We start from the raw sequence: 17,254 nt of genomic DNA, 5'->3' as shown, positions 1-17,254 counted from the left end.
ATAGATAATCGAATATACCTCGCCAGTATTTTCTTGCGCGACAATTTGTTGATCTTCAACCACCGGCATATTCAGGATATCCTCATAATCAGCAAAGTACTGACTCATGTCATCTACATCCACATTGGTGCCGACGTTGATAATATCCGCCATTATGTCATCACTCAAGTTATCATCCGGAGCAGCCATTTGTATCTTCAAGATAACACATAGATAGAATTACTATGGTACATAACATAAGTACATGTGATAACACATATAGAATTACTAAATCCAATTAAATATAATAACACATAATATTTCATCAACATGGAAATAAGTACATATATATATATACACATAGAATGATACAATATATTTTCTCTCTCTCTCAACACATAGAAATAAGTGCATATGTCTATATCTCTAGATATCTCTCTATATACAATTTTCTCTCTCTCTCTCAACACATGAAAATAAGTACATGTATATATACATATAGAAATAATTAAGTACATATGTATACATATAGAATCTCTCTCTAGATATAATATATATAGAGAGATAGAATATATAATTACTAAATCCAATTAAATAAATCTAACATGAAATTAGATAAACTAGTAATAGATAATACATTTTAATCTAACATATATCAAAAACTATAATAAAAACCTATCTAAAAAAACTAACTAAATAAAATACTAATTAAATTTTAATACATTTAAATCTAATATATCAAAAACTATCTAAAAATAACTAAAAAACTAACAATAAACTACTAATTAAAATTTAATACATTTTAATCTAACATACAACCGAGACTTTGTAAAAAAAATCTAAAAAACATGGCCGATCGAGAGCGCAGCAGATCAAGATCGAGTTCGATGGAGGCGTACGGCGTGGGCGCGCGGGAAGCGTCGGTGACAGAGGGTGGGGTCGGGTGCGGCGGTGGAGACGGGATGCGGGCCTGGAGAATGGCGCGGCCGGGCGGGGAGACGACGACGGCGGCGTGGCAGAGACGAGCTCGACGACGACGGATGGCGCGGCCAGGTGGGGCTGAGCGACGGAGGCGAGATCGAAGATGAACAGAACAGATGTTCGATATATATAGCCCGTGACCCTTTAGTCCCGGCTGGTAACACCAGCCGGGACTAAAGGTATTTTTTGGCGGGCACCGAAATTGCCGCCCACCCTTTAGTCCCGGTTCTTGGTCTGGGCCGGGACTGAAGCCCTAAAAATTTTGCCAACCCGCCAGCGTAATTGTAAAGGCCTGGGATTTTGATTTTGTTTAATACTAGGTTAATCAATTAATTCCATAGCAACTTCAATACTTTGCAATATTTATTTTAAAAAATACTATTGATTAACTAATTATTTATTGTAAATAGGAAAATTTTGTAACCTAAAGTTTTTAATTTCTTTTATGAATATAGAATATAAATGTTACTAATACTAAGTATTTTGTTAATGCAAAAATATATTTGTAACTTAAAATTAATAAAACTAATATTATTCGATAGGAAATTTATTATCACATTATTGTAACGTCAATGTTTCAATTTTTTCTCGGTTTTTGACCAAAATTGACAGGAATTTTTTGTTAAACCTATAACTTTTAAAACTATGTCACACACTTGTGAAATTTGAACTACATTTTGTTCAAGCTTTCTCAAATGAAAAAATGACCTATATAAGGATTGTATATATTGATGAGCTTAACAAACTCGGTATTCAAAACTTTTCAATTTGAGACAATCTAGGGTCCCGAAAACTAGTTTGTAGGCGTCGAAATTTAAAAATCACAAATTTGAACCATCCAAACTTTCTCAAATGGAAAGTTGACCAAAACAACAATTATAGATCTTTTTGAGTTTAACAAACTTTGTATTCAAAACTTTTCAGTTTGAAGTCATTTAGAGTTCATAATACTAGAGTCAAAGTGTTGTTTTTTTATTTGACCAAATTTGACTTGGTCAAACTTGCTCAAATGAGACACTAAATGACCTCAGATAAAAAAACTTTGAATACCAAGTTTGATCATCTCAGCAAGATCTACAATTGTTACATAGCTTATTTTTCCCATTTGAGAAATTTTTATCAAACACTAGTCACAACTTCTTGAATCTCATATATACTTTCTAAAACTATGTCACACACTTGTGAAATTTGAACTACATTTTGTTCAAGCTTTCTCAAATGAAAAAATGGCCTATATAAGGATTGTATATATTGATGAGCTTAACAAACTCGGTATTCAAAACTTTTCAATTTGAGACAATCTAGGGTCCCGAAAACTAGTTTGTAGGCGTCGAAATTTAAAAATCACAAATTTAAACCATCCAAACTTTCTCAAATGGAAAGTTGACCAAAACAACAATTGTAGATCTTTTTGAGTTTAACAAACTTTGTATTCAAAACATTTCAGTTTGAAGTCATTTAGAGTTCATAATACTAGAGTCAAAGTGTTATTTTTTTATTTGACCAAATTTGACTTGGTCAAACTTGCTCAAATGAGACACTAAATGACCTCAGATGAAAAAACTTTGAATACCAAGTTTGATCATCTCAGCAAGATCTACAATTGTTACATAGCATATTTTCCCATTTGAGAAATTTTTATCAAACACTAGTCACAACTTCTTGAATCTCATATATACTTTCTAAAACTATGTCACACACTTATAAAATTTGAACTACATTTTATTTAAGCTTTCTCAAATGAAAAAATGGCCTATATAAGTATTGTATATATTGATGAGCTTAACAAACTCGATATTCAAAACTTTTCAATTTGAGACAATCTAGGGTCCCGAAAACTAGTTTGTAGGCGTCGAAATTTAAAAATCACAAATTTGAACCGTCCAAACTTTCTCAAATGGAAAGTTGACCAAAACAACAATTGTAGATCTTTTTGAGTTTAACAAACTTTGTATTCAAAACTTTTCAGTTTGAAGTCATTTAGAGTTCATAATACTAGAGTCAAAGTGTTGTTTTTTTATTTGACCAAATTTGACTTGGTCAAACTTGCTCAAATGAGACACTAAATGACCTCAGATGAAAAAACTTTGAATACCAAGTTTGATCATCTCAGCAAGATCTACAATTGTAACATAGCTTATTTTCCCATTTGAGAAATGTTTATCAAACACTAGTCACAACTTCTTGAATCTCATATATACTTTCTAAAACTATGTCACACACTTGTGAAATTTGAACTACATTTTGTTCAAGCTTTCTCAAATGAAAAAATAGCCTATATAAGGATTGTATATATTGATGAGCTTAACAAACTCGGTCTTCGTTTTTTCCTCTCTTTGATTTTGTAGACATGTCTTTCACATAGAACACCTGACTCACATCGGTAGCAAGGACGAATGGTTCCTCTTTGTACCCAATATTGTTGAGGTCCACTGTTGTCATTCCATACTCTTTGTCGACTGTTACCCCTCCTCCGGTCAGCTTCACCCATTGGCACCGGAACAAAGGGACTTTAAAATTAGGTGAGTAGTCTAGTTCCCATATCTCTTCTATGCGGTCATAATATGTTTGTATATTCCCATTTGGATCTGTTCCATCTATGCGAACACCACTATTTTGATTGGTGCTCCTTTTATCTTGGGCAACTGTGTAAAATGTATTCCCATTTATCTCATACTCTTGGTACGCGAGGATATGCCACGATGGCTGCCTAGCCAACAAATATAGTTGCTCATCAATATTGTCATCGCCTTGACATTCTTTTCGTAACCAACCACTGAAACTTTCCATGTGCTGACGCCTAATCCAAGCTTCAGTCTTCCCTGGAAATTTGGATCGTAAGAACTCCTTATGTATCTCGATGTACGGATGCACCAATGACGAGTTCTGAAGAACTATGTAGTGTGCTTTATTGAAATAATCGTCTTTCATGCCGATATATGTTTTCTTCCCTAAAGTTCCTTTACCACTGAGTCGCCTCTCGTGTCGTGATTCGGGAACACCAATCAGGGCAAGGTCAGGAATAAAGTCAACACAGAACTCAATGACCTCCTCTGTTCCATAGCCTTGGGTGATGCTTCCTTCAGGCTTAGAACGGACTTTCACATATTTCTTCAAGACTCCCATAAACCTCTCGAAGGGGAACATGTTATATAAGAACACAGGTCCAAGAATACTAATCTCCTTCACCAAATGAACTAGGATGTGTGTCATGATATTAAAGAAGGATGGAGGGAACACCAACTCAAAGCTGACAAGACATTGAACCACATCATTCTGTAGAGTAGCTAGTTTCACTGGATTGATTGCCTTTTGAGAAATTGCATTGAGGAATGCACATAGCTTCACGGTGGCTAGACGTACATGTGGAGGTAGAATTCCTCTTAAAGCAACTGGAAGCAATTACGTCATAAGCACGTGGCAGTCATGGGACTTTAAGTTTAGGAATTTCTTATCTGGCACATTTATTATACCCTTTATATTGGAGGAGAATCCTGATGGGACCTTGATGCTGCTTAGACATTCGAACATGCTGTCCCTCTCTTCTTTGCTAAGCGTGTAGCTAGCAGGACTTAAGTAATGACGTCCATCATCTATCTTCTCTGGATGAAGGTTGTCTCGTTCTTTCATGCCCTGCAAGTCCTAGTGTGCTTCAAGTGAATCCTTTGGCTTCCCGTACACACCCATAAATCCTAATAGGTTCACACAAAGATTCTTTGTCAGGTGCATCACGTCAATTACGTTGCGGACCTCTAGGACTTGCCAATATGGTAGCTCCCAAAAGATGGACTTCTTCTTCCACATGGGTGCGTGTCCCTTAGCATCTTTGGGAACAGATTCACTGCCTTGTCCCTTTCCAAATACTACTTTCACATCCTTGACCATTACGAGTACATCTTCCCCGGTTCGGTTATGAGGCTTCTTCCGATGGTCTGGCTTACCTTTAAAATGCTTCTCTTTCTTTCTTACTTGGTGATTCAACGAAAGGAATCGACGATGGCCAAGGTACACGACCTTTCGACATCTTTTCAAATATATACTGTCAAGGTCATCAAAACAATGTGTGCATGCATTATATCTTTTGTTTGTCTGACCTAAAAGATTACTTAAAGCAGGCCAATCATTGATTGTTACGAACAACATTGCTCGTAGGTCAAAGTGTTCTTGTTTGTACTCATCCCAGACACGTACACCTGGTTTGTTCCATAAAACTAGAAGTTCTTCAACTAATGGCTTCAGATAGACATCAATATCATTGCCAGGTTGCCTCGGACCTTGGATGAGGATCAGCATCATAATGAACTTCCGCTTCATGCATAACCATGGAGGAAGGTTGTAGATACATAGAGTAACTGGCCAAGTGCTATGACTAGTGCTCTGCTCTCCAAAAGGATTCATACCATCTGTACTTAAGGCGAACCTTAAGTTTCTAGCCTCATTTGCAAACTCTGGAAATTCCCTGTCTATCGCTCTCTACTGGGACCCATTAGCTGGGTGTCTCAGCATATTGTCTACCTTACGGTCTTCTTTATACCACCGCAACAACTTTGCATGGTCTTTATTTTTGAACAAGTGTTTTAAGCGTGGTATTATAGGAGCATACCACATAACCTTGGCAGGGATTTTTTTTAGGACGTTGTTCACCCTCGACGTCACCAGGATCATCGCGCCTGATCTTATACCGCGATGCTTTACATATCGGGCATTCATCTAAATTCTCGTATTCATTGCCATGGTAGAGGATACAGTCATTAGGACATGCATGTATCTTCTGTATTTTTAATCCCAATGGACAGACAACCTTTTTTGCTTTGTACGTAGTGGTGGACAATTCATTTGGCTTCGGAAGCATCTTTTTTATGAGGTTCAATAAATTCCCAAATGCCTTATCGGATATACCATTCTTTGTCTTCCACTGTAGCAATTCTAGTGTTGTACCCAGCTTTTTTTGCCCCTCTTCGACCGTCGGGTATAGCAACTTCCTATGATCCTCAAGCATGCGCTCGAACTTAACTTTCTCTTTTTCACTTTCCCATTCTTGTTGTGCATCACGAATGGCATCGCCAAGAGCATCACCGAGATCATCTTCTACCGCTATCTTTTCTTCATCTCCCCCCATTGTAGTATCATCAAATGCACCATACTGAGCAATAATGTTATCAATGTCTAAATCTTCTCCTTCACCTTCTTCCATCATGACCCCGCTTTCTCCATACTTAGTCCAACATATATAGTTTGACATGAAACCTGACTTAAGCAAATGTGAATGAAGACTCATTGAGCTTGAATATTCCTTTAAATTTTTACATAGGGCACATGGACAGCACATGAAACCATCCCGCTTATTTGCCTCGGCCACACCTAAGAAATAGTGCAAGCCCTCAATAAAGTCTTGGGAGCGGCGATCGGTATTGTACATCCAATGGCGTGACATAATCTGTATTACACGACAAATTATGAAAACCTTGAACATAATTTAGTATTTTATTACACAACATAAATGACGCACACACGGTTGATTAATTAACTAAGTCTGGCTACAACGTAAGCAATCCCAACTATCACTAAACAAACTAAAACTACAATGCACTTCAGTAACATAATTATTTCGTGATCGTACGCAACTAAAACAGACAAATCAACTAGTACGGATTTTCTACAATTTTCTAATTATTTTCTAAGTTTTTCATTTTATGGAAAATTTAATTCTAAAAAATAAAAGGCATGATTTCTAAGTAGTTCATTTCATGGAAAAAATAATTCTAAGTGACCTGCTCGATATCGGCGAGCTCGCGGACGCTTAGGTTGCCGAGGATAGTAACATTTGTAGATGACATTTGTAGGTCTGAAGTTATCAAATATCCATCAAATTATAGCTCAAAAACATGTTTCAATAAATAACCATCCGTACTAGTTGACCTTGCTTACGTGATCAACTCGGCGAGCATTTCTCCACCGGACGGCACCGTACTTGGCCAAGGAAGAGCTCCGATTCTACGAGAAAGGGAACACGGTCTTCCACGACCATTGCCGCTCTCCCTCGTAGAATCAAAGCTCCTCCTTGACGTCCGTTACCGCTCGGCAGAGAACATGCTCGCCAAGCTGAACACGGTCCGCAAGTTCAACTAGTACGGATTTTCTACAATTTTCTAAGTTTACATATAAAATCATAATAAAGTCCAACATATAAAGTTACACATGCATCTACATCGCAAAATGAGATAAGCTACTGATAAAACATAAGAGGATTAAGTTTGTTACCTCCAAAATCGAAGAGCAACACCAATAGAGGGGGAGAGAGCAAGAACAACAGCAAGCTGAAAAACAGAGGCAGTGAGTTTGAATGGAATGGCTCGGGCTCGGAGAGGAAGAAATAAGCTGAATTATAGGCCGGGATTATTAGTCCCGATTAGGGGTCCAAACCGGGACTAAAGATTAATCTTTATTCCCGGGGTATCACCCAAACCGGGACTAAAAGCTTTAGTCCCGGCTGATATTACCAATCGGGACTAAAGGTTTACCTTTAGTCCTGGTTGGTAATATCAGCCTCCCCCTGCCCCGCGGACGACCGTTGGACAGGGACCTTTAGTCCCGATTGGTATTACCAACCGGGACTAAAGGGTCCTTTAGTCCCGGGGTAAAAAAAAAATGCCGAGGCTAATGCTAAATTGAAACATCGTTCTAATCTGTTCTCTGGTAGTGATATATAAGTAAATAAGTATCAAAATTTAACTGCGAGGAGCAGTAGAGAGGGCACTCGGACGGCGCCGGCGACGGCTGCTGCCCCTGCCCCGTCGTCGACGAGTGGAGCAGTACGACGCACACCGCAATCACCAAGGCCCCCTCAAGAGCGGCTCGTACCATTAGGTTAGGTGCTATTTATAGGCGCACCAACTTGACGGATCCACGGTACATAGGAACCTGGAGCCCAGTTTTGTATGTGTACAGACTACAAGTTGAAACATACAAATGCCAACTTGCAACATGTTAGAAGTAGACTTCGTTCAAGAGGATAAGTTGACTTACCTCCTGCAAAGTTACTTCAGAAGTTGACGTACCTTCGAATTCACTGTATGATCAAGAACTGTTCATAAAAATATTGAAAAAGTTGTAGATATTATTAGTGGAGGAGGATCGGAAAGAGTAGTCAAGAGCAGACTGGGTCAAGCGGCGATTCGATTCTCCAACCGTAGTACCGTACTACCAATTGTACAATTTGTGCAATGAAATAACCACAAGAAAGTTCGATCTTTCCCATCAGAGGAAAAGAAATTCTTTTATTGTTACGTTTCTGGATGTAGTTATTTCCCAGTACAGATAAGCTTTCTATTGTTTCAAGATTATTGAATGAGGAGCGGTGGAGAGCGTGTTTTATTTATTAGTTCGGTGGAGAGCGTGTTTTATTTATTAGTTCCCGACCTGTAGTACAAGTAGACAAGTAATTCTTGACAATTCCCCACCAAAATCCAATTGTACTTTAACCGTGTTATTCTCGACGATTAGGTGAGATGAGGAATGCGATGAGGAAAGTATAATGTTGTTGTTTGCAATAAGGAATATTGTATCCGCTTTATTCATGAAAGATGCTATTTATAGTGTTCAGACCTAAATGCATAATCTACCCTTCTGCTAGATCCAAGCATATTCCTATTATGTTGTGACATTTTGATCCTTTAGGCAAGAACATCTATAAGAATCCGAGTTGTATTCACTGCTACAGAAAACTTACTGGAGACGGGCAGAATCGGTTAACGGAGGCGGACATTGCAACCGCCTCCGTCCAAAGGTCTCCGTTAATACGGATTAATAGAGGTGGTTGCTTTACTTGCCTCGATTAATCTATTAACGGAGGCGAACGTCTTAACATGCCCGCATAAAAACCAAAAAACTTGCGACTTTGGAGAGTCAAACTCACGACCTAGCGCTCAACACTACCGCGTCTCTACCACTACAACGCACACTCATTCATATCTATATATAATATGTTGGCTACTAAATGAACTCAGATAAAAAAAGTCTCAACTAGAAAGTTTTAAATCTTGTCAAGTACTACAACTTTGGTATATGATGTATCTCCATCAGAGATAGTTTAAAAAATTCAAAAAATTGAGTCTCAAAACATGTGAATTTCAAATACACATTTGAGACTCTAGACAACTTTAAATTAGAAACTTGTTAATATCAAACATGTAGATCAGGTCGGCCACTCCTAGGTATACGAAGTGAAACATTGTAGGAACTCCTAGTCGAGCGAGCCTAATTTTAGTTTTTGCTCAGGACAGGCAAATGTGTAAACTTTGGGAAGTTAGATGACGGTCATTACACGATCAATCCAACCATCAAAAAACTCAGTAATAAAAAAGAATTATAGCATTTCTCATACATAAATTGCTTTAAATAAAGTAGGAACATATGTTTTGGAGAGAAATAACAAGCAATGATCCACATGTCAAAGATGATGGGCCAAATTGGCCATGGGAGGGGGTCGCCCGACCATGCGATGTAACCAATCCTCCCCATTTTTCGGCCCGAACGAGATAACACACTCCCAAACAATCTTGATCATTCCCTCTATGTCGGTTTTGATCAATAGGTTCATAGATTGTGTCACATGGATCAAATGGCCCACTTAGCAAAGACCAAATGTATACATTCAGGCCACAACCAAGTCCCTGGGAAGTGGACCGAGCTACCTGCAAAAGATGGAGGTCCCATGCCTCAATGGGCGAGGGGATGGGTCAGCCGACCCCCTCCTAGGTCAGACGACTCTCCTCTGGCTCCAAACCACCTCATCTTGGGTGACATGCAGGAAAGCACATTGAAGATCATCTTGGTCCATTGCCTTGATGTCGGTTCTGATCCGAGGGTCCTCAAGAGCTCTCCCATGGATTGAAGGGCCCACCTCATCACTCTCTCATGACTATAAATAGGGGTACCACCTAACTTGTAAAACATACAACATGAGCAAGAAGCTCTCCATTCCACTCTTTAGTAGTAGTAGTTTAGTTAGTTTGGGAGTGAGTGTGAGCAAGCCTTCAGTCTTCAAGGTGAAGCTCTTGTATCTTTACTTTGTTGTAAGACTTTGTTCTTTAATATAATAATCTTCTCTCTACTTTATGTCTATGTTTTTTTTTTTTTGCTTAGTATTACTACTTCCTTTGTGTAGTGGTATACTTGGTCATTTACTATAATCTTAATTGTATAATTTGAGTGTATCTAGACTTGCATTTAAAGCTAGGCGAATCACACCTGCGAGATTAGGTACTATTCCATAGCATAAATTAGGGCGTGTTTAGATGCAAATTTTTTTGGATTTTGGCTACTGTAGCAGTTTCGTTTGTATTCGGTAATTAGTGTCTAATTATGGACTAATTAGGTTTGAAAGTTTCGTCTCGCGATTTCTCATTCAACTGTGCAATTAGTTTTTTTTTCGTATACATTTAGTACTCCATGCATGTGCCGTAAGATTCGATGTGATAGGTACTGCGTAAAAAATTTTGGAAACTAAACGGACCCTTAAAAGTGGTGTTGGTCGCCTTGCCTGATGGGGCCTGGAGATGACACGCGTCGAGCAAGCGCGAAACATGTCGCACATGGGGTGCTATACCGAGTGGGAGGCCGATACAGCAAGGGTGGGTGAGCGAGAACCGACACCTGGCAGGTTTGCGCCAATTTTAAAATCTCAAGCCTCACACATGTAAACCAGGTTGTTATTGAGATTACAAGATAAGAGTTGCATGCTAGTCCGTATTGTTATCATTATTTATATTTGTATAAATTTAATCTTACACAGCTGTCTGATTGTTTGGTAGTATTGAGTCTCACTTTATTCGTGTTGAACAATCACGTGCTCGACATTATTTCAACATCATTTACATGGTTGACACAACTTAGTAAATATAGCAACGATTTATTTTTAAATCAGAGGCATTGGCCGGCTTTATTGAAAACTTATCAAGCCAACGATCCGATGCTGGGAACACCAGCTTACAAAAGAGTTCAAACATTTCAAAGAGTGACTTAACTAGAACCAACTCGACAAAGACCTGTAACAGAAGTTTAGACAAATCACAAAAGTCGTGCTAACACTAGAAACTAAGAGCGTAACGCGCGAAGATCAGTTACATAGAAGCAGCGCTTGCTGAAACCATTAGAATCATTTCATTAGCCAGGGGCTTCTACTTTGGCTTCAGGAGAGGGTTCCAAGTCTTCACCAGCGTGATTGTTTTGTATATGAGCACCATCGGGGAGGATATCAGCTTCTTGTTGAACACCATGTCGTTACGAGCTTTCCAAATTATCCACAGCGCACCTGCACATAAGAACAAAGTCACCCCCTGCTTTACACCTCTACATCTGTCCACGATCTCTCGAAAAAAGGAATCGCAATTGACTGGAGAAGTCTCCCAGCCCAAGCAATCTCTCATAAAAGACCAAAGGAACACAGCTAGCAGGCATTGGAATAGAATATGATCTGAGGATTCAAGTTTTCCGCAGGTGAAACATTCCTCGGCCCCTGACCACTTCTTCTTTAACTGAACTGCACACTGGATTCTATCATGAGACGCCATCCACATAAAAATCTTAACCTTGAGTGGGATATTGCTTTTCTAGATCAGCAACATATGCCTATCAATCATGCCTCCAGAAGTCATCCATCTATACAAAGATCTCATCGAATACTTTTTGGTTCTCTCTAATGCCTAGAAAACCTCATAACGGCCCTCTGATAACTCAACTTCACTTAGAAGGTTTTGCAGGTGCTCCCATTCCTCTAACAGATCACCCACCAATTGTCATCTAAATCCTATGTGCCATTGTCCATTTACAAAAGCATTAGCCACCTCTATATCTAGATTTGAAGTAATGTTGAACAGCTTGGGGAAGCTAATTTTCAGTGGACAGCTACCTAACCAACAATCATGCCAGAGTCTAGTTTGGAACCCAACTCTAATATTAATACAACGACCTCTTTGGTACCACTCTCTTACATCTAACAGCGACCTCCAAAATTGCGAGCCTTTCCTGTTCCTAATCTGAAAAATACTTCTGTCACCCAAATATTTATTACGTAACAATGAGCAGCACAGACTACTGTCCCCTCTTTCCAATTTGTCTATCCATTTAGCTAGCAGGCATACATTCATAACTCTAGCATTTAGGAAACCTAACCCACCAAACTCTTTGGGCCTGTTCAGAGCTTCCCACTTAATCATGTGATATTTCCTTTTCTTGGAAGTCCCCTGCCAGTAAAATCTAGATCTGATTGAATCAAGTTTCTGAAAGTTCCCCTCATATGGTTGATACACCCCCATGGTGTACATAGGAATGCTGGACAAGCAAGAGTCAATCAGCGTAGATTTGCCTCTAGAGGACAGGTACTCACACTGCCAAGTTCCTAGCCTTTTTTCAGTCTTGTCACTGACATAACTCAATTGAGCCTTGGAGATTTTAGAACCATTTACAGGCATACCCAGGTACTTCAAAGGAAAGGATCCAATTTTGCAGCCCAAAGCATTAGCTGCCACACACTGCTTTTCTTCTGAAAGACCAATTGTAAAGATCTCGCTCTTCTCAAAATTGATCTTCATCCCAGACAAGGCTTCATAACAAGATAGAATCAACCTGACATTTGAAAGGATCTCTGGAGAATACTGGAGAAGGATGATTGTATCGTCTACATACTGTAAATGTGAAAGACCTCTATTTACTAAGTGGGGCACCAGGCCTGGATAATACCAGCATCACAAGCTCTTGTAAGCATGGCTGACATAGCATCAGCTACCAAATTGAATAATAAAGGAGATAAGGGGTCCCCCTGTCTTAACCCTTTGTAGCTTCTAAAATATTCCCCCTTTCTCCATTTAAGTCTATACATACTCTTCCCCCTCTGACAGCTTTGTTAATCCACTGTATCCAAGTATCTGAGAAACCCTTCCTATTTAACACTTCTTCCAGAAAATTCCAATTGACCTTATCATAGGCCTTTTCAAAATCTAATTTGATAATAACTCTAGAAGTTTTAGTGACTCTCAGCTCATGCAGAACCTCCTGGAGGATTACTACTCCCTCTAAAATATTTCTACCGGGGATGAAGGCTGTTTGAAAGGGGCTGATCACCTTATTAATTACAGCTGTGAGTCTCAGAGTCAAGGTCTTTGTGATGATCTTGTAAATGACATTTAACAGGCAAATTGGTCTGAATTGCCTGATGTTAGTAGCTGGTTTAACCTTAGGCAGTAAGATTATTACCCCATAGTCCAATCTCCATAACTCTAGAGTCCCAGCATGCAAATTATCTAGCATCTCCTTAATGTCATCTCTAATTAGGGGCCAAAAGGATTTAAAGAATTCTACCAAAAACCCATCAGGCCCAGGAGCAGTATTGTTCTTCATCTCTTTAATTGTGATATCAATCTCCTCTAAAGTAAAAGGTCTGGTAAGAAGTTCATTGTCAGCTTGTTGGATTTGTTGTTCATCAGACCATAACTCCAAATCTAGGTGCATATCTGCTACTTCCGCACTTCCAAATAATTGTTTGTAATATTCTGTTACATGATCTCTTAAGTGTTGCGGATCTATTACCTCTTGGTTATCCACCTCTAACATAGAGATTTGCATTTTCCTTCTTCTACCATTGGCGCACTTATGAAAATAACTTGTGTTTGAGTCACCAGTTAGCATCCATTTTTCCCCACCTCTTCTTTGCCATTGTATTTCCTCATCTGTTAATATCTGCTGAAGGCCTTTCTCTAGTTCATATCTCTCCGCCCATTCTATCTGAGCCAAACGTCTAGAATTACTCCACTCATCTAAAGTTGATATTCTCCTCATGATCTGATGCTTAGCTTTTCTCTGTTGACTGTCCTTATTCTGACCCCAACCTTTAATAGCTCTTCTAAGTTTGCTCGAAGTGACATGCCAATGGTCTAGCGAATCAAACTTATATCTAGTTGGCCACTTGCTTTGAACCCAATCTCGAAAACCTAGTTGATTCCACCAATGAGCACTGAATCTAAAGTAGTATTGCTTCAGAACCAAGCCATCGCCCGTGTCAAGCAAAATTGGGTTGTGGTCTGATCCTGACCTCGGAGTTGTTACCACAGTAGTGAGGTCAAACTTGTCTTCCCAAGCATTTGAAACGAGAACTCTATCCAACACACACATGATCGGTGGATTTTGCTTGTTGGTCCATGCGTATCTACTACCTGTCCTATGCAACTCTCTTAGGGATGTAGTATTGATCATGTCATGAATGTCTCCATTAAGTGGACATCAACATTACCAGATGACTTCTCCTCCACCTTTCTTACCAAATTGAAGTCACCACCTATTAAAATTGGAAACTCTGAACTCAACACCTTGTTTTGAATTTCCTCCAAGAACTTTAACTTTCTGTCATCATGAGCAGGTCCATAAATGTTAACAAGCATCCACTGAAAACCATTATCCTTCATTGTCAATGTGCAGCTTTGGAAAAACTCTCCTCTGTCTTCATCTGTTACTGAAGCCAGCTCCTTGTCTATTCCCATCAAGAGACCCCCAGAATGCCCTGTACAAGGAAGCCAAGACCAAAACATATCCTTCTGTCCTGCAAATCTATCCAACTCTCTCTGTTTGAAAGTAGTTTTAATAGTTTCTTGTAGGCAAATGCAATCAAAGCTGTGTTTATTAACCAACTCTATAAGAAGCTTTCTCCTACCTGCACTCCCTAAACCTCTAACATTCCAGAAAGAATCTTCATCCTTTATCTAACTGTGATAAATTATCATCAATATTGGCTCTGACCCCTTCCAACTCTAACATAGGGGCTTGTTGTTCACTAGAACTCTCATCACAGGACCCACCTCTAATATCAGAAGAACTCAACACAATTTTCTGCTTAGCATTAGCCAAAACAATCAAAGCCTCTTCTTTAGCCTGGATCAAAGAAATGTTTGCCAATCTAGTTGCCTCCTCTTTACCGAAGGAGAAGCCACAAACTCTAGCAATGGTATCTAAAGAACTAGAGGAGTTAACAGAAGGTTTAGAGGAACATGAGGTAGTACCTTTAGTACCAGCTTTTCTGGCAATGGCCTTCTCCAGAACCGGCACTTCTTTGTCTTGGGCCCTTGAGTTTTGCCTGGTGGCGCGAAGAAGCCTCTTGTTAGGGATCGAAATATCAGCGTCTATCTCAGGTTGAGTGATCTCTAGTGACGTTGAGCTGTTCTGCATTATTTCTAAAGCCCGAACTCCAGGATTCGCGAAGCTGTCCTCAATCTTCTTCTCTGAGTTGTGACTAGCTTCTTGTGACTGTTCTAGCTCACCCATACCTAGCTCAAGATGATCATAGTGTGTTGTCCTATCTTCTTCAGTTATGGTATTGGCTTCTTGACTAGCTGGTGGATGTATTGTCATCACAGGTTCACTGTCCTTAGTGCTAAAAATTGTCTGATTTGATTTCGGAGGCAGCACTGATTCAGGCATCTTAACAACAGACTCATCTTGAACTATGATTATCTGGGAATCAGGGAACACCTCAGAGAGCCTCTTAACCTGTTGTTGCGCCATATTATGAGGATTTAGCATAGAAGCCAGGTTCTGTATTTCTTTTAGAACATCAGTACTAGCACCTGATCCATCTGCTTCAGATAAAACCAACAAACCACATTTCTTTCCTTTGTAATCTGAAGTCCCTGCTCTAGTATTGTTAGTTGGGCTTTTTAGAGGTGGCTTGCCAGACTCAAGCCAACCATGGCTCTCTTGAGATTCAGGGTCCTCTTCATCTGTAATCTCATCATCATTATCATCTAAATCATCATCAGGCTTGGAAGGTGGGAATTTGCTCAGCTTATCAGAGTAGTACTAGGAAATCTTCCTCCCTTTTTTGTTAATGAAAACTTGAGAGGCCCCCCCAATTTTATTTGGATTCTTACATGAAACTCTAATCCACACAGATCTCCATTGTAATGAAGGTAGATGAACCTCTTCAGGATCCCCAACCAATCTAGCCATTTCCATGATAGCAAATTCTGATCTTGCATTATCTGGGATACCCACTGCTCTAACCCATACTGACTCAAGCATCTGAAATACATCTGGGTCTAGCGTTGTCTCCTCAACCATAGCAAGAATGTCTGCAGTAATGAACTTGATCTTGCCCATCTTGCTGAGTAAGGTCATAACTGCCTTGGAGGGAATGTTGACAATAAATTCACTACCAGATATGCGTTTCACATCCCAATCCCATTCTGAATCCACCAGATAACGTAGTTCTGCTGAAATACGAAGCTTAGTTCCTCTACCCTCTAACATAGAAACCAGAGCTCTAATAGAAGAATCAGTTACCACTTCATTTTTAGATTTGGGTTCAGGCACATCCAGAGCATAAAAAATTTGGCCGGGTATCCCATACCCACATAAACGTAACCCTTTGTTGGAAGGCATCATAGGGCACTGAGCAGATTTGTGACCCGTATCTCTACAACTGTAACAGAATGGAGGCTTCTTGCAAGTCGATTAATGATGGCCATAGTCATTACAGTTGAAGCACCTCATGGGATGACCAGAGGACTGACCTGTATCTGTGCCCCAATTCTGATGTTGAATGTACCCTCTTCTATGATCTTCTATCTTGTGGCGAAGGTCTTCCTCCATCATCTGCCTCACATCTCGTACCTCTTGTGCCTCGCCAACATGCTTGCGACCCTAGAAATCCCTCTGATTCTGATCTCTAATCACTTGGTGATTTTGACACAGATCTCTATCATTGAACTCATGAAACTCACATTGATCCCGCCCGTCACGGCCTTGAAACTCATCACGCCTATCCCGGTAGCGGTCACCTTCATGGCCATCTCGGAAGCGCTCCCCTTCTCTCTGAAAAGGCTTACGCTCCATGGCTGACTTTGCTACCTCAACAAAAGATCTCCCGTCAGTGGTTGAAGGGTGGACACGGCGGAGATGCTTGGCTCGGGCACCGAACTGTCTAATATCACTGGCGCTCACCAGGAATCGCTCTGCCCCGGGTCCCAAACTCTAGCGGCGGCGACCCAGAACCATTGGTGAGAGCAGTGATGGGGTTTTGGGGGTTTCATAGGTGGGGAATAGGAGTGAGAAAAAAAGGTCTTCTATGGACGGGCCAGACTGGGCCAGCCCAACTTTCCTTTTCTCCTCCACCATGAGTTTACTTTTTGTCTGTTTCGCGCTCGCATCTTCCCGCCGAGCCGGTTCTACCTCTGCATCCTGAAGCTCTGCCATCCATGGCGGCTGCAATTCTTGCATAATTTGCTCAATTGACCTGGCACAACCATTG

The 17,254-nt window shown here is 40.0% G+C and overlaps 1 pseudogene; it reads right to left on the bottom strand.

The window, feature by feature from the left end:
* Window positions 1-10,869: 10,869 nt before the first annotated feature.
* On the bottom strand, window positions 10,870-17,036 carry LOC136526341 (uncharacterized; annotated as a pseudogene).
* Window positions 17,037-17,254: the final 218 nt, after the last annotated feature.

Source organism: Miscanthus floridulus, chromosome 19, assembly GCF_019320115.1.
Source record: "Miscanthus floridulus cultivar M001 chromosome 19, ASM1932011v1, whole genome shotgun sequence".
NCBI classification, from domain to species: domain Eukaryota; kingdom Viridiplantae; phylum Streptophyta; class Magnoliopsida; order Poales; family Poaceae; genus Miscanthus; species Miscanthus floridulus.
This window is presented reverse-complemented; position numbering and strand designations above follow the sequence as displayed.